The sequence below is a fragment of the Panthera leo genome, chromosome A3 (assembly GCF_018350215.1).
Source record: "Panthera leo isolate Ple1 chromosome A3, P.leo_Ple1_pat1.1, whole genome shotgun sequence".
Lineage (NCBI taxonomy): Eukaryota > Metazoa > Chordata > Mammalia > Carnivora > Felidae > Panthera > Panthera leo.
The window spans coordinates 10,482,100-10,500,752 of NC_056681.1; the positions used below are offsets into that span (position 1 = coordinate 10,482,100).

Genomic DNA, 18,653 nt, shown 5'->3' on the forward strand with positions numbered 1-18,653 from the left:
GGAAGGCCCGCTTAGCTCTCAGAAAAGTGCAAACGAGATAAACCTTTTCTCCTCCTTCTCTGTTTCTCCTGCCCGCAGAAGGAGAGAGGCGAGCCAAGCCGATTCTCTCTCACTCCACGTCAGCTCTCCAGCTTCTAGGAAAATCTTCCCCATCCCCGAGGGCCTGGGGCATTCCGAGGGCCGCCTTTGGCCTCCTGCCGCCTCCCGGCTCAGCGATCCTGGAGCGGTGGAGGGAGCCCCGCAGAGGGGGCAGGCTCTCCCTGGAAACTTGCTGTCAGCAGCCTGATGAGCTGGCAGGGAACGTCCGGGGTTCTCTCCAAATGCCTTGGAAACCTCCCTGTTGGGTCACATTCCGGCTTGGGGGACCCTGGGATTATCAGGGCTCTCGGCGGCGGCCAGCGGCCGAGGGGAGAGTGCTGGGTATTATTTTGAGAACAGTCGGTCATGAGAACCTCCAAGAGGGGGATCGGGGAGGCTATTAAAAGCAAGACAATGTATTTTGAAACGGACCAGGCTGGGGAGACACCTTGCTCCCTGCCACGACCACAGAACGGGGAGTTCTTTCCAGATGAGGTGAACCTTTCCATCCCTTGGAAACGGGGAAAGCCTCTCCAGCTGTCCAGCCACCGCCCCGTTCCTTCTCCCCTGCCAGCCCCGGTGGAGAATCCCATCCACCTCCTCGGCCACGTGATGGGGTGAGGGGCCTCCCGAGCCAGCTGAGAAGGTGGCCGGGGCAGGCGTGCCTCCCTGCCGTTCGCCGAAAAGCTTTGAGAGGGGCCCGAGGCACGGTTCGGGGCCGACAGCCGCGGCCCAAGTTCGCGCTCTGCCCGCCGCTTGCCGGTTGGTGACCTGGGGTCTCTGTGCCTCAGTTTCCTCACCTGCAAAACGAGGATGGTAGTCTGCATCCCACAGAGTTCTTGCCGGGGCAACGAGTCAGGACACGTGGAGGGCTCGGCGAGGGCCCGTCCCGTCGACCTCGCTCGGCGGACGCGAGATGGGACCCCGGCCCGAGCCGCACATACGACGGGCGTGCCTCTCTTCTCCTGGTCCGGGGCGGAGATGACTCGTAGCCACGCAAACAAGCAGATGAGATAATGTCATGTTCTGTCCCTCACTCAGCCAGCCTTTCTGAGGTCCGACGGTGTGCCGGGCATCACTGCAGGTGCTGAGACAGCAGCGAGCAAAACAAAGTCCCTGTCCTGGCAGAATTTCTAGTTTAGGTGGGAGACAGGGGAGACCTATAATACGCCATTGAGTATACAGTCTGTGTGTGGTAAGTGGTAAATCCTGTACAGAAATACGACAGGGCGTTGAGGTTGAGATCGACGGGGTGGGGTTGAACTTCAGGGCAGAGCTGCTGGGTTTGGAGATGAGGGTCGTAGAAGGATGCGTTCAGAGGGTGGCGTTAGAACCGGGACAAAGAGGATGCCAGAAGCGCGCCGTGAGCGGTCGGGGGACGCGGGGTTCTGGGCAGAGGGGAAGGCAGCACAAAGGCCACGAGGTGGGGCCAGGCCAGGGGAGGACGGGGAGGCTGGGATGGGACGGCGAGGGAGACGGGATCAGACAGATGCGTCGGCCGGGGTCTTGGAGGCCATTGTGTTAGGGCCTCTGTTCCCTCCAAACTTAGTGGCTTAAAAAAAAGAAAACCAGTGTGAATGATCTCACGGTGTCTCCGGGCCGGGAGCACGTCATTAAGGGGGGTGATGTGGCCCCATCATCTGAAGACGCGGCTGTTGGCGGGAGGCCTTCGTTCCTCACCCTGGGGACCTCTCCAGAGGGCTGCTTGAGTGTCCTTCCAACATGGCAGTGGGCTCCCGCAGAGGGAGGGACCCGAGAACGCAAGGCAGAAGCCACAGACCCGGCCACAGAAGCCACACACTCAATACCCCAGCGTGGCACAGAGCAGGGCCCCCTGGGACCCTGCGGGAGGCTGGCCGGGACAGGCCGCAGTGGGGGCTGGGGAGCCTCTGAAATGGCATTTATGCCTGGTCTGGGAGCTGGTATAAGTGCTGTCTGCAGTGGCAAGACGGTGGTCATTTTCGCACAATTACCTACTGCTTATGTCACCAGGCCTTTGCACTTGGAAGATGCAATGTTTTCAGACCCTCACATCTCCTGGCGAGTAAGTACAGCTCCAGGGCGGGCCCCGGTGGAATTCCCCGGGTGGAGAGAGGAACGGGGACGGGAGAGGAGAGAGCAGCGTGGTTGGTGGAAGGCCCTGCAGTGGGGACGGACGCAGAGGCTGTGTGGCTCTGAGCATTTGGGGGGCACTTCAAGGGGGTAAGAGGTGAGCGCTGAGGCTGGGGGGGGCGGGGAAGATTTCACGGGTCTGTAAGCCTCACACGGCATTCTGGACTCTCTCCTGAAGGTGATTAGATCCCAGTGGGGGGCTTTAAGCAGGGGAGAATGCCATGATGGGACGTCCCCTTCAGATTCTGAAGTTTAGGGAAGGTCGTGCAGGACAGAGCGAGGGGGCCGCCATGGGGGTGCCCCGGCGGGGAAGTGTGGGGGGGCGGGAAGAGAGGTGGATGGCTTCAAGAGCTTTTTAGGAGGGACAGTGTGGCAGCGGAGGGAGGGACAGAGTTAAGGGTGACAGCCACCAGTTTCCTGGCTGAGGCAGCTGGGAAGTAGGGGCCCCTGGTCTAAGCTCCCCAGCCCCACCGGCCACCCTCGGTGAGGTCTCTAGAATTCATGGTCCCCGCGGACAGTTCTCTGCTGCTAGAGTTCACCGCTGCCCGCCCGGCACTGCGGGGCCTTACCAAGGACCAGGCGAGGCCCACGTGCCCAGTTGTGTCCCCGCCCCATTCCCACCACTTAGCCAGTGTCAGGTGCATGGGATCATGCTGGCAGGCGAACAGGTATTTGGTGGGGAGTTTCTCAAAGCAAATGAGAGGCAGTGTAGCCTAGTGGGTAAGAACACGGGCTCTAGGGAGGGCCCGGGTGGCTCAGTCGGTTACATGTCCGACTTCGGTTCAGGTCACGATCTCAGGGTTCGTGGGTTTGAGCCCCGAGTCGGGCTCTGCGCTGACAGCACGGAGCCTGCTTGGGATTCTCTCTCCCTCTCTCTCTGCCCCTTCCACGCTTTCTCTCTCTCTCAAGAATAAATAAGTAAACATCAAAAAAAAAAAATTTAATGCAGCAGGAGGGCCGGTTGAGGTGCCCTCAGGGAAAACCCTTCTAGATATGCCTGGTGTCGAATCAGTGGTTGAGGCAGCACCAGTAAGTGGTGTCTCAGCAGAAATACCTATGTTTCTTATTTATGAGGCTGTTGGGGGGGAAGAGAGTCTAATAAAAGGCTTCCCCAGTGATTCAAGGTCTCCTGCAGCCCAGATGTCTTACAGTCTCTCCCCAGGCCTTTCTCCCCATGGCCACCTGGACTCCTTCTATTTGCTTTGATTCAGCTTCTTTTTCGCTTTTTCCTCCTATGCTGGCCCGTTCCCACCCCAGCTGAGAGCTTCTATTTTGGGAGTTTTCGTGGATAATTTAGTGGGCGGAAGCTCCCCACCCACCCCCCTCGGAGCATCCCTTAAAAAAAGGGAGAGTGCTCGAGAGAAGTGAAAAACAGTGGGTGGTTCAGTTCAAAAGGACAAAATATTTCTTGCCCTGGCACTGGGAGAGGAAAGAAATTGTCTGAGGAACCGAATAGCTAAACTAAGAAGCCGAAAGCTGCAGCCCATAAGGGCAAATTAGGTGACTCAGCCGCGACTCCCCCAGCTCCAATCCTTGCAGTATTAAAGTGCTTTAAAAGGGAAAAATGCTTAACTGTGACAAAGAGTGGGCTCCATAAAAACGCGGCTGATGCTGATTCTACCGAGCTCCAGAAGGCGGCCCCCTCTCGGCCGTGCTGGGCACCTGTGGACATCGGGACTCGCCTCCGAGGCCTGAGCCTGGGTGGGACTGAGTCTAAAATTATCCCCGATAATGAGCCTTGCAGAAGAGGACCCAGCGTGTGCTCCTTTCCCGCCTTGCTTCTGGCCTCTAGGACCTCGGCTCCCAGGGAGGCCTCCGGGAGCAGGGGCCGCGGTGCCAAGAACGCGGGCTTTGTCGCCAGACAGAGTTGGGTTCGGGTCCAGGCTGGTTGTAGGAACGTCAACTCGGCGAGCCTCAGTTTGCCCATCTGTGAATGGGGCTCACGGCCCCAAGCCCGGCGGGAAGGTGAAACGAACGAGATCCTGCAAAGAGCCTCTCGCGTTTCACAAACGGAGGCTTTTGGAGGTGGAGGGCACGGACTGCAGGGTCAAACAGGGTCAGTCCTGGCTTAAGCACTACTCGCGACTTGACCGTGGGAAGGTTTGTTTTAGTATATATTTTCGGCACTTATTATATGGCTTCGTTGTTCTTAGCATCACGTTCTTGTGTCAACTCTGGGCAAGGCATCAATGGTGGCCCCGTTTGACGGAGTGGGTAGGTGAGTGTAGCAGAACCAATCTGCCCTCGATCCTGCCTCTCGGGTCATCCAACCCAGTGCTGCCCGCTAGAACTTTCTACAGTTAGATGGAAATGCTCTGTTCTGCACTGTCCCAACTTGGTGGCAAATGGCCACATGTGGCTTTTGAGCACCTGGAATGTGGCTCAGGCACCGAAGGACTGGTGTTTATGTTTTATTTAAGTGTTAATTATTTTGAATTTTAATAGCTACACGTGGCTGGGGGCTACCAGCTCACACAGCACAGGGCCAGCCCCTCGGGTGTCAGGGTATCACTTTGCAGAGTCAAGAGCAGGAATCCACAGAGGACTCTAACTCAGGGCCGGGCACACAGTCGGTGCGGGATTTGGGGCCGGCTAGTCCTAGGATTTCTAAGTAGAGCGATCATCCCCAGAAGACAGTAGTTCACCATGTTGCCTGCTGTCTGGACGGCAAAAGGAAGCGGAGTCCCGACTTTTATTCGTGCCTAGGAGACCACCTGGAGCCAGCTCGCCCAAGGCTTTCCCAGTTTTAAAAGTGAAAGATCTGCGTCCCGGGAAGCCCCTCAGTCCTCGCAAACCAGGGTGGCCGATCGCCCTGTTCTTGCCTCAGAGGAGGGGGTGCAGAGTCCTCAGGGTTGGCCGGGGTGGGGCGGGGGTGGGGCGGGGGTGGGGTGGGTGGGGAGCTTCCTCCGTAGGCTCACTGCAAAGAACCTTCTCCCTGGCCTCACAGGCTGCAGCCCAATATTTGCCACATCGAGCAACGGGCAACTCATCTGCCCTCTGTGCGCCTCAGTTTCCCTTTTGGAAGGTCGGGGAGAGGATCCCCCGCTTGCAGGGTGGCTGCAAGGAATTCAGCATAAGGTGGTACAGGGCCCGGGGCACAAGTAGCAGGTGGACGGATGTGGCTGCTCTTGGGGGGGCGCGCAGGCTCGCTTAGATCCTGCCGCTGGAGGCCATGCTGGTCAAGGCCGGCTTCCAGGCGAGGTGGGGGGTGGGGTGGGGGCGGGGGTGAGGGGGGCTTTCCACGGTTGCTCTTTGAGGAACAGCATCTGCAACAGAAGTGGTCACGTCTGAGAGCTCAGCGAGGCTGTCGTGGGTCGAGGCCCGGAAACAGAGTGGTCCCGCCGATGGAGCCAGCTCGCTCCAGTGCGTCTCCAAGTTCCAGCCGATCGGGGAGGGGGTGGGGGTGCTGATGAGTCACCAGCCCCGGTGCTACCCGCAGCTTTATCAACAGGGTCTGAGATGGCCATTTGCAAAGCTGGCTTCATCCGTGGGCCCGGGGTTTCCCACCCTGCGCGCAGGTAGAGGCAGAGCTGGGCCGTGTGGACAGAGAGCATCTCGACGGCGGCACCCCTCCCCCACCCCCACCGGCCTTCTGGGGTCCGTGGCCTCTTGATGGGAGCCACGCGTGGCATCCCGCGGACCTTCTTCGGGACACTGTGCAAAGTTCATGACATCCCTTCCCTTTATTTTCCTGTTTATTCAGAGCATGTGTAAACACATGGGTTGCCTGGTTCCCGCGTCTCTTTGGCCATTTCATTATTGCTGGAGCATCTGAACATCACTGGAAACCTTGGGTTTTCTAAATGAACCTAAAAATAAACTCTTTGAAAAAAAAAAACTCTTGGAGTTGGAGAGTTGACACAAGGCACCGTTATTTATTTCTTTTCCCTCCTCCTCCCCTCCCCCTCCTCCCCCTCCTCCCCACCATCCCTGCAAAACAAAACAAAACAAAAAAAAAAATGGGGGCGGCCAGAGGCCTGGAGGGACCTGGAGGGGCCCCCCCCCCCCCCCCGGGTCAGTGTCCAGGGGCCTTGACCCCCTGGGGTGTGGGTATGAGCCCGGGGCAGCTTGCTCGGGGAGAGAGGCCCGCTTGCAAAACGGGGGGCTCAGGCGTGTGGGGCACGGGTTGCTGGGCGCCGCGGCGGGCGAGGGGAGGCGGCGGCCCGGGCGATGCTTGCAGACGGCCGCGGAGCTCCTGCAAGGCCGACTTGGACGCCGCGCGCCCCCACCCTTCTCCTCGCCGTCGCCCGCCTCTGCTCCCTCTCCCCGACTTTTCTCCCGAACAATCGGGGACTTGTGCTGGCGGCCGAGGGAGCCACGGAGCTGGCTGGCCGCGGAGGAGGCGACGTCATGGATTCCTGAGTGTGAAGTTTGCAGGAAAGCCCTTAGTTTTGGAGATGGCCGGGATCCAGCGGTTTCCATGGCGCTGGATAAACAGGAGGAAACAGTGAGGGAATCCCGTTATTTTACTGCATTGAAAGCCTATAAACACGGAGCGCGGGGAAGGAAGTCGCGTTCCCTCTCGAGTAAGCCCGAGCGCCCAGCCGCGCCGGGAGCGGGAGCGGGAGCCGGGGGCCGGGAGCCGGGAGCCCGGAGGTGGGAGCCGGGAGCCGGAGCCGGAGCCCGAGCCGGGAGCCGGGAGCCCGAGCCCGGAGGCAGGAAGCGGGAGCCGGGAGCCCGAGCCTGGAGCCGGGAGCCGGGAGCCGGGAGCCCGAGCCCGGAGGCGGCAGGCGCGCAGCTCCCGGGCCGCTCGCAGGCTCCTGGGCCAGCCCGGCGAGCATGCTTTAGGGAGGACGGGCCCCGCGGCTCTCCCTCTCCCACGGCGCGCCGAGCCCCCGTCCGCCCCCGATGCAGAGAGAGGCTGCGTTCAGACCGGGGCACTGCCAACCCCTCCGCATCATGGGGTCTGTGGACCAAGGTAAGCGAGCGATCGCCTCCTGCTTCGGTCTCTTCCTCCTCCCGCCCTCCAGCCCTGTCCCTTTCGCTCCTCTCGGGCAGCGCTTTCGGCCCCGGGCTCAGGTCGCGGGGAGGCCCGGGGACCGCGGTCTCCTGGGGCGCGCGCGCAGGTAGAGGGGCCAGGAGGAGAGGTGCCCTCGCCCCTGGCCCAGGAGGGGAGACCGGGGGGAGCCAACGTCAGGCCACTTGGCAGGGGGGCAGTGAAGGGTCCCGAGGCCGGGATTCCCTGGGCAAGTCCGTCGTGAGGACTGTCCCCTCGGTGGGACAGTGGGAGAGGTTCTTGCTACTAACCCGCGAGCTGCTTAACCATTTCAGCACCGGGCTTTTGACAGGGGATGCCTTTCAGTTTCATCATCATGATCATCATCATCCTCGTCTAGCTTTTTTTTCTTCCTTTAGGAGAACACGCTTGGCATTTTGCTGTATAATAGACACAGTAAGGAGGGTTTTGCTTTTCAACAGTTAGAGCGGCACATGCCCTGGGACATTTAAACAACTTTCTTCCCCCCCCCGTTTGATGTGCCTGGTGGATACGGTCCTCCGGCTCCCCTTTTAAGTGCAATGTACCATCAGTTTGTTTGGCGATCTGATTACACTCCCCTTTCTGGGTTTCTGTCTTTCCCCGTCCTCTTGGAGTCAGCCCCGGAATCATACTATTTGGACCTTACGGGAGGGGCTTAGCCTAATAAGAATATGATATGAAAATAGCCATCCGGTTGGGACAGCGGAGGGCTCTCGGCCGGACGCTAACGACGCGGGCGTTCAGAGTGGGAACCAGGCAGCGTGATGTGTTTTTCAGAGGCCAGCCGGGCGCGTAGCGGGGGGACACTGCCAGAGGGCAGGACTGCAAGAGTTAAGTGAAATAAATAGCGTAGGAGGAGTTAGCCTCGTGTCATAAAATCGGAGTTGAATGTAGGTTTTGTGCTCTGTGTGGCTGATTAAAGTTCTGGGGCAAAAGAAATGACAATTTCAGTAAATAAACCTGAAGGGCTTTTTTTTCTTTTTTCTTTCTTTTTTTTTTTTTTAAACCAGAGTGAGGCCAAATGCCTTGGGTTAGGTAAATGGTGTGCTTTCCACAGCAGACCTCAGTGACATGTATTTTTAGCCGGGCTGCACTTTTGAAAGCAAGCCCTGCCAGTGCTTTGAACCTTTTTTACTGGTACCAGTTTATCTTGTTCTCTGCTAGTGGTCAAGCATGTGACAATGGTGGCCAAAACACATTGCTAACATCGCATCATCTGTAAAAATGATACTCTCGGCCGGCTGACAGATCTATTACGGACACGAGCCGGCTTTTACTGTCATACCAACCGAAAAGTGGTGTTTGATGTTACGACGGTGGGGGTGGCGCGGGGGGACAGACGAATGGCACATTCAGCTGTATTCAGAGAGAGAGAGAGAGAGAGAGCAAGCTTGGAGGAGAAGTTGGGCTTCTGTTTTACTGTGTGATCCAACAAGCCTCACATTTTATTGAGGCGGTTACACCCCTGCTCTGGGTTTATGAACTCGCTCCTCTCTCGAGGTCTTGAAGTGTGTGTATTTTGGGTGTGCACATGCATCGCGACCCTCCCTGGCCGAACTCTTGTGTGCAGGGATTGTGAGTGCGTGCGTGCCACTGTGAGTGCACGCATGTGGGAGACAGGGCCCCGCATTGTTCCCGGCAGACCGCATTTAGCATGCCAAGGCAACTGGGCACACAGAATGCAATCCCAGGCATCAAAGACAGCTGGCGTGAGTCGTCTCCCCCATGTCCTGCCCAGGGGTCTCCCGAGGGAAAAATCTCACGCCCTTTTAAACTCAGCGCCACCGCGCTCCTAGGAAGAGACCTGTCGTGTGCATGCCGATGGGTGGGGTCAGCAATAGTGAATAGAAATATTTGCATGGTAAGAAAATACTGGCCTTGCTGGGCAGCGTTGGGTCAGGGTTCTGGGCAAGACTGAAGATCTGGAAAAGGTGTGTTCAGGTTCATCTGAAGTGGGAAGATGGAAAGTATTTTAGGAATAAACAACCCCAGGGCGAACTCTGCCCAACCCCGGACCCAAACGCCCCGTCTTCTGCTTAGATTAGAATTTCTGCTTTGCCACCTTGCAGCTGGGTGATCTGGGGCAAGGGACCTAACCTCTCTGTGCCTAAGTTTCCACATCTGTGAAACGGAGCCAGTAACAGCGTCTCCCTTACAAGTTGTCGCGAGCTTCGGCGAGGTGACACAGGTAGGGCACCTGGCAAACGTTGGCTGCAATTCCTTTTCCCTTGAAGATGCAAAACAGTGACATCTCGATATGGAGACGGGATTTCACAGCGAAAACTCTTTGAAGGGATGCGGTGCTTTAAATCTCTCAAGGTACCCTTTTACCTTACCGGAGCTTCCCAGTGGCGCAGATGGGGCTGAGATCACGGCTTGTAAAGCGTTGTTTCCTCACCCGCAAGAGGGGATAAGGACCGTGGTGACCCGGTGGGGCCATCATGAGCATCCACGTGAAATCAGGCACACGAAATGCTTCCCCCTGTGCTTCACGGGAGGTTAACACACACGAAATGCTACGACTGCCTGACGGTCGAGGACCACGAGGGCTATTGTGCCTCAGGCCACACAGCAAGTTAGTAGCGCGATGCCTGGCACGTGACGGTGGTGGGGGCAGACACACACGGGCACTGGCCGGGTGGTTTAGAAGTACGAAGTCATTTCATCTTCAGGGCCACTGTATGTGCGTGGTAAGTACGCAATTTTCGTCTCCTTCACGGAGGAGGGGAGTGAGGCCCAGAGACGTGCTGTGACTGGCCAAGTGTCACCCAGCGGGGATCTCTACCGTATGCTCTGTTGTCCCTGGAACTCATTAATATTTTTTTAAAAAAATTTTAGTGTTTATTTATTTTTGAGAGGGGGGAGGGGCAGAGAGAGAGGGAGGCACAGAATCTGAAACAGGCTCCAGGCTCTGAGCTGTCAGCACAGAGCCCGACGCGGGGCTCGAACCCACGGACCGCGAGATCGTGACCTGAGCCGAAGTCGGACACTCAACCGACTGAGCCACCCAGGCGCCCCTGGGACTCATTAATATTATTATAGTTTGACAGATGAGGAAAGCGAGGCAGACCTGACCCTGGTCCTGGGATCTTTTCCCAGCACCACATTGCTCCTTGACATATCCTGGGAGGGAAACAGAGAAGTGTGGGAGGATGGGGAGGGAACAGGCATCATCGTTAGAGACAGGGAAACTGAGGCAGCAGCTGACTTGTTTCAGTTGTAGGGTGAGTCAGGGAGAGCTTTTTGCCCATGAAATCACAATGTTTCCACTTCCACTCGAGGGACACAGTCCCACGATGGCCAGGAGGCTCTTAAGTCGGCACTGCCTCCTGCCTGCACTGGACAGAGACCTCTCCAAGGCCCCTCCTCCTGGCTAAGCCCTTCCATTCCCCCCGCCCCCATCGCCCCGCCCCCACCCCCTGACCCCCACGAGACCTGTGGGTCTCTCCCTCTTTCCCCAGAGCTTCAGACAGAAGCAGTCATTTTTTCCAGATGCTCCTCTGACTACCTTCATTAAAAACTCTCCTTAACTGGATTGTAAGCCCCCTTAGGACAGGGGCCAGGTCTATTCCTGTGACTACAGTGGGACCCCGGTGACATCTCTACACTGGAGAGAGGTCAGTCGCTTGGGATCCGAGTGATCTGAGGTCACATCCTGTTTCTGCCACTTGTTAGCTGCACGACCTTGGGCAGGTAGCTTCACTTTCCTGTGTCTCAATTACCCCACATTGAAAAGGATGACGGTAGTAATACATAGAGTAATAGCTGATACATTTAACATCTGAGCATCAGCCGGTCGGAACAGCAGAAGCAGGTCCCAACAGACTCCCCCGCTGGGTCAGGCTTCAACCCTTTATTTGCTGAGTTGCAAGGAAGGTCCCCAGGGAGCAGAGACCCTTGGAGGGGATGAGGGCAATTATTTATTCATCTATGGAGAGTTTCAGTCTTTTAATAAACAATATGACCCTCAAAGTACCCACTTCAAGATAATTGCCGTCATTATTACTGTGTAACTCATTAGCTCAATATTTACTCTCCACCCCTCCCCCCCCCAAAAAGAATCCAAAGTAAAGAAACGATTGCCAGGTGCTTCCTCGTGCATTTTCTTGTTGGAGACGTCTCCCTTACTACATGCACGACTGATTGAGTATTTCACATCTTACCTGGAAGAAGCCAGGCAGGTTTCTGTTTTTGTTCCTTTGTTAGAACAGGGATTTAAGACTGTGACTGCCCAGACTGGACTGGATGCCCCCGCCCTGTGCTGGTCACACGGGGGGTAACTGTCCATGCTTCCCTCCTGTCTTCTTTCAGACTTCAACTCCAGGAAGCAGAAGCCACAGCTGTCTTGTTCACTCCTGTGGCCCCAGTGCCTTGAGCAGTGCCTGGCACTTAGTAAGTGCTCGGTACTTTTTTGTATTAAATGGGTGGACAGATGAATGAAGGGATGGATGGATGAAGGGATGGATGGATGGATGGACGGATGATGCACAGGATGGGTGATGTGACTTCTTAGGGCCCCAGAGCTAAGATAAACTCTGGAGCAGGGTGTCATCTGTTTGGTTCACTCTCGTTGGCGTCCTTTTCGTAACAGTGGTGGACTTTGACTTTTGCATTTTCCCCCCCAAGGCTGGTGACCGAAGCAAGGTTCCTCCTGGGCCATCCAACAGGCACATGCTTCCACGTTGTCTGCAATGAGTCAGTCTCAAAGAGCATGGCAGCTAATGCTACTTGCCGACTGCCGGCTATGGGCCAGGACCCCTCCTGGCACCACCCCAGTAACCTCACACCGGCCTGAGAGCTATCATGCCCTTCTTGCACAAAGAGGTCCAGTCACCCCCCAGGGTCACACGGCTAAGTCACAGAGGCTGGGTGCAGCCCGCTCCACCCCGTTGCTCCCTGTTAGGTTGAATGATCGTAACAACAAGGTGACCTGTGTTCTGTTTCATACACATTCTGTGCGGCCAAGCACTTTACCCGTATTCTCTCAGTGGCTTCTCGCAAAACCCCCAGGAGGCTGGTATGGAATATGATCCCCGTTTAGGGACGAGGAAACTGAGACGGGGAGTAGTTGAGGCATTTTGAGGGCAGGCCCAGACCCTGTTGATGCCCAGAGCTTGGCGTCTAATGGCCCACGGTCCTGTCCCCGCTGCTTCCTGCAGCAGGACCACCCTGTGAGACGGTGAGCGCGAGAGGGGGCCACGTCCCCCTGCAGGACCCTCCACAATATTTGGAGCGGGGCTGGGGGCTGGGGGCTTCTCCCGCCTTCCGCCTTGACTTTCTGGGCCACCCAGTAACTTCGGGCAGCCCCCATGCCCTCCCTGTCTGATCTTCTCCAGCACGACGGACCTGTGCAGGGGCCCAAAGCCTCTCTCGGCAGCCAGGGCTCCACTGGCGCTTCTTCGGTGACTCAAGTGCTCCCATCGCTGGCACTGCCGCTGCCCCCGGAGCCAGTCTCTGCCTATTCCACTCACTCCTTTTGCACACGCGCCCCTCAGGCCTTCCCTCTGCCCGGGCCAGCCTGTTCACCTGCTGTCCCCTCCTTCCACACCTTTCCTCAAGGCCCAGCTCATTCTCATCTCTTCTAAGAAAGCTCCCTTGCCCATCGAACTCATGTTCATCAACAGTTTTGGAGCATTTACTATGTGCCGGTTACCATCCCAGATGCTGGGGAAGGAGTAGGGAATGAGACCGTCTGCCTTCATGAGACAAGCGGCAAGCAAGTGGACCCGGGAATACCCAAGATAGTTTTGAATGGGGTCAAATGCTAGAGACCAAAGTAGGAGAATAGAGCTGGGAATAACTTGGTATAAGCACGTATGCACGTATGTGTGCATGTGTGTACGCATGTACATGTACTAACACACGTGTGTATGCACGCATGTATGTACATGTGCACGCATGTGTGCATGCACGTGTATATGTGTATGTGCATGCATGCACACATGTATGTGTAAGCATGTGCATATATGTGTGCATGCATGTGTATATGTGCATGTGCACGCATGTGTGCATGTATGTGTATATGTGTATGTGCATGCATGTGCATATGTATGTGTAGGCATGTGCATATATGTGTGTGCATGCATGTGTATATGTGCATGTGCATGCATGTGTGCATGTATGTGTATATGTGTATGTGCATGCATGCGCGTATGTGTGTGTAGGCATGTGTATATGTGTGTGTGCATGCACATGTGCGTGTATTCATGTGTATATACGTGTATGCATGTGTATGTGTATATGCGTGTGGGCATATGTGTATATGCATATATATGTGCATGCGTGTATGCATGTACTCATGTGTGCATGTGTTGTGTGTATAGATGTATGCATGTGTGCGTGTGTATATGTGTATGTGTATGCACGTGTGCATGCACGTATATGTGCATGTGTGCATGTGTGTGCAAGCATGCATGCGTATATGTGTGGGTAATGTGTGCACATATGTGTGCACATGTATGCACATATGCACACACATGTGTGCATGTATGTGTGTATACGTGTGCGTGTACACGCATGGGTGGTGGGTGGGAGTATTCGTTTCCTATGGCTGCCCTCACAAGTTACCACAAACTGGGTGGCTTAAAACAACAGAAATCTATTTTCTCACAGTTTCGGGGACTAAAAGTTTAAAATCGAGGTGTGGGCAGGGCCGTGTTCTCTCTGAAGGCTCTAGGGGAGGACCCCTCCTCGTCTCTTCCGGCTTCTGGTGGCTCCTGGCAGTCCTTGCTTGTAGATACATCTCTCTGGTCTCTCCATCTGCCCTCACGTGGCCTTCCTTGTGTATGTGTGTGTCCCTCCTTTTTTTTTTTTTCATAAGGATACCAGGCATTGGGTTCCAGCCTTTAGTTCTAAAGAGCTCACCCTAACTTGATTACACCTGCAAAGACCCTATTTCCAAGTAAGACCACATTTACAGGTACCTGGGGTTAGGAACTGAACGTGATTTGGGGAAGACACACAGCGTGGCCCGCACAGTAGAGATCGCTCATTCAGACTGAATGGTCCCCTTTCTCTTCGAAGAGATGTCGTTTTTCACTGACTTCTGAGTGGCCTGGGGTTTGCCTATGAAATGTTTGGGAGAAGAGCATCCAGGCAGAAGGAAGAGGTCCCGAGAAGAGAGATGTTCTTGGAACGTTCAGTGAGCAGCGAGAAAGCCTGTACGGCTGGACCCGAGAGGGCCGGGGAGTGTGATAGGGGACGAGATCATGGAGGCAAGCCAGGGAAGGAGCAGCTTGAGGTTCACTCTCTGAGTCATGGGGAGGCGTTAGGGGAATTTTAAGCAGCAGAGGGTGTGGTCTCGTTAATCTTGCAAAAGCCCATACTGACCATTAAGTGCAGGCGGCCTCTGGCGGGTAAGAGTACGTGTTCCGAGTGCACCTGGGAGGCCGTCGGGGCGGCCTGGGTGGCAGTTACTGGTGGCTGGGACCGGCGTGGGGCAGACGAGGTGGTACTTTCCAGTCCACAGGGCGTGAGGCTTTGTGGTTCCCGAACTGTGTTCCCTCGGGGTCCTGGGGTCCTGCAAGGAATGGTCCCTGTTTTTGGCGACGGGAGTAGATGCCACTAATTTTGCGAAGAATACAGACCACTTCAGACACGTCTTGCCCTCGGTCTAGTCGAGACGCCCCAATTCAGCCCCTCCTTCGTCCTCTGCTATCACCGGGAGTCATAAGACTTTTTTTCAGCGTTTCATCTTGGTCCAAAATGTCCCTTAGCAAATCCGCCCTTAGCTAATAACCGAGGAACAGTGTGACTCAGTAATCAGTATCAGACTTGTGTGGGACAAAACCATTTCCGTGGTGGCTTGTGTGACTTTAGAAGTGACATCACGACCTACTCTGGGCCTAGTTTCCTTAACTGAAAAGTGGATAATAGTGATCCTTGCACATGAGGAGGGGGTGCTTGGAGGTTTAAAGATCATGTCTGTGATGCTCTCAGCGTAGATAGAAATGGTCAGTTCAGGGGCGCCTGGGTGGCTCAGTCGGTTAAGCGTCCGACTTCGGCTCGGGTCACGATCTCACGGTCCGTGAGTTCGAGCCCCGCGTCGGGCCCTGTGCTGACGGCTCGGAGCCTGGAGCCCGCTTCGGATTCTGTGTCTCCCTCTCTCTCTGCCCCTCCGCTGCTCATGCTCTGTCTCTCTCTGTCTCAAAAATAAACAAAAAACAAAAAAGTGGTCCGTTCACATTAGCTGTCGTGTTATTGTTTTAAATTCAAGTTCGTACTTTCCTTCAGCCTCATAACCTCCAAGGCTGTCCGAAAGGGGATAAACCCATTGTCTGCCAGATCTCCGGGGTCTTTTCTGTGGGTTCTGGATGACCTACTTCATTCACTCACCCCGTGAGCTCAGAGGTGTGTATGAAGGGTCTGCCAGATGCAAGGTAACAGCTAGGCCTTATGGAGAAAGTCCAAGGTACAGAAGACATGCCCGTTTGCTTCTGCAAGTCAGGGAAAGATTTTTCCTTTTGTAAAGTCGGGGAGACAATCATACCTGAAGCCATTTACCTGCTAAATCACTAAAAGTTTCAGCGAGATCTAGTGATCATTTTGACAGAGAAATGCGAGAGAGGGGAGGGGGGGGCAAGAGCAGATGCCATGTGTGTCTTTGGGGGGCCAGGGTGTGAAGGTGAGGGAGGGTAGCTCTGAGGTCCCCGAAGTCAGCTTGCTGTCCTCACCACTCCCCGACTTCAAAGAGCACGAAGCGAACACGGCTGTCCCAGTCTGCAGCGACTGCGGCAAGGGAGAGAGTGGAAATGAGAAACACAATCCTGGGGAGGCACGGTCGTCTAGGGGGACAGCCCGGGTGACAGAAAGGCAGAAGAAGGCAGATGGTTGAGAAATGGTTGTGGGGCTGGGCCCGGTCCCCTCACCTGCCGGCCCTTCGTCGCCTTCCACAGCAGCAGATGAAGCTCCCCGCCCCCCATGGCGCCCGCTGCTTAATTAAAGGCAAGGACAGCGGGTTTGCGGGGAAGGTGAGTTTGCCGCCACGCTCCCCTGCTAAGGATCAGTTTCGGAAGGCAGAGGGGAACTTCCGGGAAGCAAAGCGTCAAGAGGGGAAACACAGTCGGGACGTGCTGGGTGGGCAGGGACCAGGCAGGAGGAGTCAAGAACCCGGAAGCTGGGGTCTCAAGCTCACAGGCTCAGGGGGACAAGGGGCAGCTGTGGGGGGTTGGGGGGCTACTTTTTCAGCAGAACCTCGCACCCTCAGAGCAATCCCCTCCTGGAGATTGGTTTTCTCACAGCGGAGAAGTCCTGTGCAGACTTTAAAAGATGATGTAGGTGGCAGAGTGGAGTAGAAGTCGGGTCTCAAACCGGTCTTGCTGTTCCCCCCCCATTCATAAGGAGCTCGTTCCTGAAAATGGCTTTCGCGGGGGGGGGGGGGGGGGGGGGGGGGGGGGGGCGGGGAGGGAGGCGAAACATAAGGAAACACCAGAAGACTCCATAATCGAGATGAGTAATATTTTAAAAATCAAAATTGATGTCAAAAATCCATGCTAAACCAAAGATAAAAACAAAAAATTTAAATCAAGACAGGATCAGTATTACTCATTTTTCCTTTAGCCTCAGGCTCCGGAATAGTTTGCTTGCCATGGATTTTTTTTTTTTTTTCACATTCATTTTGATTTTTTTGTTTTTTAACTAAAGAAATTTTTTAATGTTTATTTATTTTTGAGAGAGAGAGAGAGAGAGAGAGAGAGAGAGAGAGACAAAGCGTGAGCAGGGGAGGGGCAGAGAGAGGGAGACACAGAATCTGAAGCAGGTTCCAGGCTGTGAGCTGTCAGCACAGAGCCCGACACGGGGCTCGAACTCACAGACTGAGATCATGACCTGAGCTGAAGTCGGGCGCTCAACCGACTGAGCCACCCAGGCGCCTCTTTAATTTTTTTTTAATGTTTATTTTTAAGAGAGAGAGAGAGAGAGAGAGAGAGACCTAGCACTAGCATGAGTGGGGGGAGGGAGACACAGAATCCGAAGCAGGCTCCAGGCTCCGAGCTGTCAGGACAGAGCCCGATGCGGGGTTTGAACTCACAAGCGGTGAGATCATGGCCCGAGTTGAAGTAGAATGCTCAACCGACTGAGCCACCCAGGCACCTCATTCATTTTGATTTTTAAAAACATTTTATGGAAATACCATTTATTTGATGGCTGAGACGTTGGCATTGCTTGAATCTAGCCTCATTTGGCTTATCCGAATTCCAGGCCCGGGGGAGTCCCAACGCATCCATCTATAAATTATAATATTAACATCTAGGGTGAGAATCCCAGGATGTGCTTGATGTCGAGGCGGGATTGTTTCTGGAATCTGGTGAAGAATCTTCCTACTTTTTGGATTAGACTTAAAAAAAAGGTTTCAGTGCCTACATTTTGTAGTCAAGCTTTTACTACCACGGGCGTTGTCAAGGTGTGGAGTTCGTGATGGGAATCGTGACTTATTCGTTAAATTCTGCCATCGTGCCCGGCTGCCTCATTTTGCGGGGCCCGGTGGAAAGTGAAAGGGTGCAGTCCCATGTTCAAAAATTAAGAATCTTAAGACGGTGACGGCAGAGCCAACTAAGCGTAGGGTCCTTCTGAGCACGGGGTCCTGTGTGACTTCACAGGTTGTAGCCCATGAAGATGGCCCTGGCTGCCACCCGGGTGAGCGTCAGAGAATCCTGGAATATTAGAGCCAGAACCGGGGCTCAGGTATTATCCAGTTCACTACCCCCCCATCTTACAGATGGAGAGACTGAGGCACAGTAAGCCCAGGTGGCTTGCTTGAAAGTTGCAGAGTGAGTTAGAGGAAGAACTTGGATTGGATCCTGGGCCTCCCAGCTCTGGGACATTCCTTGTTATACCAGAAGGTCTCCCCCGCCCCAACCTTGGCCAAACATTTATGTTTTCAGGACTGTGGGTGCCATTGACCATCAGGGAGGTCAGTGGGGGTGGGGGCAGTGGTGACTGGATTCCGATGTACTAGTCTTATTTTTTTTTAGAGTGAGAAAAAGAGAGAGAGCCTGCATGCAAGCAGGAGAGAGGGGCAGAGGGGGAGAGAGAGAATCTCAAGCAGGTTCCACGCTCAGCACAGAGCCCAATGTGGGGCTCGACCCCATGACCCTGGGATCATGACCTGAGCCAAAATCAGGAGTTGGATGCCCAACCGACTGAGCCACACAGGTGCTCCCCCCCACCCCAGTCTTGCTATAATAACCCCAAGCGCATATTTTCTATAACAGGACATATTTCTAGAAGTATTTTTTTCTTTCTCACCAAAAAACATGTACGGGCAGAATTTCCCTGAAACCACTGAGTCAGATGAGATGTTTCTCTTATAAAAATGATTACAGGTGTCATAACCACTCTAGAGGTTGGGCCGCTGATTGTGCAAAACACAATTTAAGTCCCATTAAACTGAGGAAAGCGGGGACCCAGGTGCCCCTGCTGAAGCAAGCTCAGGTATGGACTGATCTCTCAGGAAAAGCTATGATGGGCACTGTTCTTTCATCCCTTC

At 55.0% G+C, this 18,653-nt stretch overlaps 1 protein-coding gene across 1 annotated transcript in view; it reads left to right on the top strand.

Annotated features, from left to right (window-relative positions):
- Positions 1–7,064: 7,064 nt before the first annotated feature.
- The window catches only part of NFATC2 (nuclear factor of activated T cells 2), a 159,466-nt gene continuing 147,877 nt past the window's right edge, over positions 7,065–18,653 (top strand). The window contains exon 1 of the mRNA XM_042930658.1: positions 7,065–7,108. The gene's annotated coding sequence lies outside the window, so the exon portion shown is untranslated. The remainder of the gene's footprint in view (positions 7,109–18,653) is intronic.